Below are 5,711 nucleotides of genomic sequence, written 5' to 3' on the forward strand. Positions count from 1 at the left end.
GAGAAGTTAGGTTTGGATAAATACATTTGAAAATCATAAGTTTTTTCCATTAATGTTCATTAAAGAAATCATTCTATAATTTTCTTTGTTTTTATTCTTTCTGGCTTAAGTATTTGTGTCATAAAAAGAATTTGGTAGGATTTTCTATTTCCCCTCTTGTAAATCAAGACAATTTATATTTTTGTAAATCCATTTCACTTAGGTTTTCAGATTTATTGTCTTATAACTGGGCAAATAGCTCTAATAATTGCTTTGATTTTCACTTCATTGCAGGTGAAACCATACTTTTCATTTTTCATTCCAGAAAATTTGATTCTCTTCTCTCTTTTTTAAAAATCAAATTAACCAATGCTCTATCCTTTTTATGTTTTTGAAGATCAAACCTCTAGTCTCATTTATTAGTTCAATAGTTCTTTTACATTCTATTTTATGAATTTCTTCTTTGTTTTTAGGATTTTCTAGTCATTAATTGGGGAATTTTAATTTGTTCTTTTAATATTTGGCATTTTTTAAAGTTACATGCCCAATTTTTTGATCTGCTTTTTTTCTATTGTATACATACAAACATTCAAAGATATAAATTTTCCACTGTGTACTACTTTGGCTGCATCACATAATTTTTGATATGTTGATGACTCCTCATTGTCCTTCTCTTCAATGAAATTAATGATTGTTTCTATGATGTGTCATTTGAAAACCAATTTTGAAGAATTAGATCATTTAGTTTCCAATTAATTTTTAATTTGCCTTTCCATGAATCATTGTTGACTGTATTTTTCATTGCATTATAATCTGGAAAAGTTTCATTTAATATTTCTGCTTTTCTACATTTGGTTGTGAAGTTTTTATGCCCTAGCATATGATCAATTTTTCCATATGTACAATGTACTGCTAGAAAGGTCTATTCCTTTTTATTCCTTTTCAATTTTTTCTAGATATCTATTAAATCTAGCTTTTCTAAAATTTCATTCATTTCCTTTACTTCTTCTTATTTATTTTTGGTTAGATTTATCTAGTTCTGACAGAGGAAGTTTGAGATCCCCCACTAGTATAGTTTTACTGTCTATTTCCTCCTTAAACTCCTTTAATTTCTCCTTTAAAAATCTGGATGGTATACCATTTGGTACATATATATGTTAAGTACTGATATTACTTGATTATCTATACTTCATTTTATCAAGATGAAATTACCTTCCTTATCTCTTTAATCGGATCTATTTTTGCTTTAGCTTTGTCTGAAATCATGATTGCTACTCCTGGTTTTATTATATAACTTGAAGCCCAATAGATTCTATTCAAACCCCTACCTTTAACTCTGTGGGTGTCTAATTGTCTCAAATATGTTTCTCATAAACCACATATAGTAGGATTTTGATCTTTAATCTACTCTGCTATCTGCTTCCATTGTATAGTTGAGTTCATCCCATTTACATTCATAGTTATGATTATCATGACTACTTCCCTCCATTTCTTTTCCTCTTTTCATCATGCCCTTTCTTCTTTCACTCTTTTCTTCCACATTAATGCTTTGATTTTAATCACTCCCCCGTGTTTTCCCCTTATGTTAGTCCCTTTCCCATCCCAACACCCTTCTTATTTGCCTCCTACATTTCTATAAAGTATTTTCAATCACCCTCTGAACTTTCCCCTCTTATATTGCTCCCCTCCCTAACAACCCCTATCTTATGTCCCTTCTACTTCTCTTTAGGATAAGATAGGATTCTATACCCCAATAAATCTGGCTATTCTTCCCTCTCTGAGCCTATTCCAAAGAAAGTAGTTTTAGTATTACCTGTCACCACCCTCACACTTCCATCCACTGTTACAGTTCGCCCCTAGCACGTCTCTTTATGTGACATAATTTACCCCATCTTACTTCTCCCCATTTCTCTTAGTGCAATCTTATTTTTTACACCTTAATTTTTTTCTTCTATATCATCCTATTCAGCTCATTACTAAATCTTCTGTCTATGTATACTTCTTCTAACTATTATGAGATGACAAAAAATTATAAGAGTTACAAATATCATCTTTCCATATGGGAATATAAACAATTTGACCTTAGTGAGGTCCTTAAGTTTTTTTTTTCTTTATTATTCAATTTTTATTGTTCTTTTAAATTTTGTATTTCCGCTTCAAATTTTTAGTTTAAGTCTAGTCTTTTACTCAGGAATGCTTGGAAATTTTCCATTTTATTAAACGACCATACTTTCCCCTGAATCTTGCCTTCCAGAATATCATATTCCAAATCTTGTGGTGCTTCAGTGTAGAGGGTGCTAGATCCTATGTAATCCTGACTGGGGTTCCATGATATTTGAATTGTTTCTTTCTGGCTGTTTGCAGATCTTCTTTATGGCCTAGGAGCTCTTGAACTTGGTTATAATATTCCAGGGAATTGTCATTTGGGGATTTATTGTAGGAGGCAATCTATTTTACTCTCTTGTTTGAAAATATCAGGGCAATTTGATAATTTTTTATAAAATAATACCTAGGCTTTTTTTTTATCATGACTATCAGGTAGTCCAATAATTCTTAGATTGTCTCTCCTGTATCCCTTTTCCAGGTTGGTAATTTTTACAATGAGATATTTCATATTTTCTTTTTTTTCTCATTCTTTTGATTTTCTTTCCTTATTTCTTGACGTCTAGTGAACTCATTACCTTTTATTTGTTCTATTCTCAGTTTTAAAGAAATAATTACTTCTATGACCTTTTGATACTATTTTTCCATTTTGTCCATTCTATTTTTCATGGTACTCCTTTCTTCATTTGATTTTTTGACTCTTTTTCCAGTTGACTAAATTTGCTTTTTAAACTGTTATTTTATTTTTTCATTACTTTCATTTCTTTCCCCCATTTTTCTACCACATTTCTTATTTGATTTTTGAATTCCTTTTTGAATTCTTCTAGCACTTATGAGCAATTGCCATTTTCTTTGAAGGTTTTCATTTAGTTGCTTGGATATTACCCTACTGACTGTGTGCCTTGCTCTTTGGCCACATAGGAATTTTTAGGGTTAGGTGTTTCTTTTGCTGTTTGCTTATTTTCCCAGCTTCTTTTTGCCTGTGGACTGAAAGCTGATGATTCTGTCTCCTTTGCTCATGACTTGCATGTCTCAGCACTCTGAGCTATTTGCCCTAGGGCTAGTGTTTCATCTCTGTGCAGGCTTGAAAGGCACAAGCTCTATGGATATCCAGATCTAACTGTGGGTTGTTATCAAGGCTTAGGACTTCAAGGGGTGGGTGTTGGGCACAAGATGCTCTGTTTTTTGGTGTAGGCAAAGTTCCAGGATTCTGAAGGCTTAGAACTTCTTGCAGTAGTTGGGAGAGTATTGGACAGCATTCCTTTGTGTGAAGTTTTGCTTCTGGTTTCCCTTATCCCATGAAAATTGATTCTGTCTACCTTTCAAGTTGCTTTCCACAGGAGAGCCTTCTCTCTCCTTTTTAATGTTGGTTTTTCACTCCTGTCATTTTGAGGAGCTTTTTAAAGATTGGTCAGAAGGATTCTTAGAGTGGTTTCAGCTTTCCTGATACTGTCTCCATCTTTGCTCTGCCCTTCCATGCCATGTTTTTGGAGAGATAAGAGGCTTAGAAGAGCCACTACAGGGAGTGATATAGTGAGTTAATTAGGGAAGCATTAAAAGATTACCTAATAGCATTGGAAGCCTAGTTGAAGTTATGAAGCATACATTTGTAGAAAATCCAGTCAATAAGATTTCAAGACTTTCTACCTCTGTTCATCTTCATGTGTATAGCAGCAAAAGTGACAGATGTTCTGAATAATCCAAAACTGAGGTTCCACAGAGCAAGATTAGAAATATAAAGAGGCAAGAGACTGGAGATAAGACAGTCAAGCAATGTTGGACTTGTTCACCAAGAGATAAAGATGGAGGCTTCACTTAGCTTCTCTCCACTGAGTCCTTTTAGGTCTTGGTGCAAATTGTATCATTGCCTCTAATTCACTTTGTGCTTAGGCCCTTAGAGAGTGATGGGGGCCTAAAGCCTTGTTAGTCTCATGTTCTTGTCCATGGCAAAGTCCAGGCTGGGGATCATCTCTTCCCTGATCCCTCATCCCATTGCTCCTCCCCAAGGAGATCCAGCTGTAAGTAGAACCTCTGCCTGAGAGTTGCTTGGGACCCTGCTAGTATATCATCAGTTACAGAATATTCCCTTTTGACATCTTTGTCCTATCTGCATAACTTCTATAGACTTTTATTGTGGGAATCAGAGTTCTTCATATCTATCTAGAGAAACACACAGATCAGTCTTTCATGGCATTCAGAGAGCCAGATATGCCAGCCATTGAGCACAGGGCAGGTGGATTTCTAGGCAAGAAGTTTGTACTAATTGGAATGCATCATTGGCCATTCAGTTATTTTAATGTCCTGGAGGATCCCATACCAAAGACTCCACCTTCATCTGACATGTGCAGTAAGGTTCTAAGGAAAAAGTTGGTTATCCCAGATTGGAGGTACCCACAGCTTTCCAAGGTTGATAATGGAAAAGCTAGTTTGTCCACTCCTTCTACAACCTCCTCAACTTCTAGTGACCAAGTGATCAAGGCCCCAGTGGTGAATGCTAAAGCTATGCATGTCATTGTGAATTCTCTAATTACAGAATAGACACAAGAGACCATCCAAAGCTTTGAAAAGCAAGCAAAGTTGAGAGAGGCAGGAAAAACTCCACCAAAAGACCTCACTGCAAAAGATACTGAGTACCTTCTTGTGGATCAGGCAGTCCATAAATTAAAGTTACAAAATGGAGAAATAACAAAAGATGAAAGACTGTTTTGGCCCAGTCCCCATTCTTCTCCAAGGCAAAAATCCAGAGGCTGGTTTGCTCATGGTTCTTCTAATTCCTTACAGGGGCTAGACATCAGCAGTATGTTCTCTAGAAATTGAGAAAGCCAACTCTTCATCTGAAAAATGGAGACTTTTTGGATCAAGAACCCTTCAGGAATCTGTTTCAGGTTTCAGTATCCAGTTCTACAGAGTTACTCAGAAACCAACAGCAGTGGAGCTTATTTGGGCTCAAGATATTAGAGTTGCAGAAGACTCAGTAGTCTTCAAGCCACATAAGATGGACCTTCCAGTAATGGAAGGAAATAAACCATCTCCATGGGTTCATAATTTCAAACCAAGAGGCATTAATGTATTGACACTCACATGGTTCTAAAGCTCCTTTTTCATATGAACAAAGTTGTTTTTTTTCCTGCTGACAAACAATTATATGAAGAGGATATTGTAGAAAGACTTTTCCTCCTTCTCATCGATTTTGCACTTGACAAAGGAAATATGCCATCCCTTTACAATCCTGTTGATGAAGATAATATTCCTGGGAGGTAGAGATTATTTCTTTAAATAATTGAAGCAAAGTTTGACTCTTTCTAATGTTAGAAGACCTATTTTGTAATCATCCAAAGTTTGTCTGAATAACTTCTTACAGTACAGTCAATCATAGCCAAGTACCTATCTATAGAATTAGATTACAAGGGATAAGGGAAATAATTAAAATCTGCTAGACTTTTTCTGCATACTTATTCATGATAAATATATTTGTTTGGTATTTCTTTTCATTGATAAAAAAGAGAGATAAAGGTGGGAAAAGGAGGTATCATGACCACATAGACAGAAGCCTGGGAAGGAACTTTGACCAAGCGTTTGAAGGTTATGTTTTGGATGAATGAAGGTTATGTTTTGGATGAATAACAACT

At 35.1% G+C, this 5,711-nt stretch overlaps 1 pseudogene; it reads left to right on the plus strand.

Annotated features, from left to right (window-relative positions):
• Nucleotides 1-4,290: 4,290 nt before the first annotated feature.
• Nucleotides 4,291-5,173, plus strand: LOC130457292 (putative monooxygenase p33MONOX; annotated as a pseudogene).
• Nucleotides 5,174-5,711: the final 538 nt, after the last annotated feature.

This window comes from Monodelphis domestica, chromosome 1, assembly GCF_027887165.1.
Source record: "Monodelphis domestica isolate mMonDom1 chromosome 1, mMonDom1.pri, whole genome shotgun sequence".
Lineage (NCBI taxonomy): Eukaryota > Metazoa > Chordata > Mammalia > Didelphimorphia > Didelphidae > Monodelphis > Monodelphis domestica.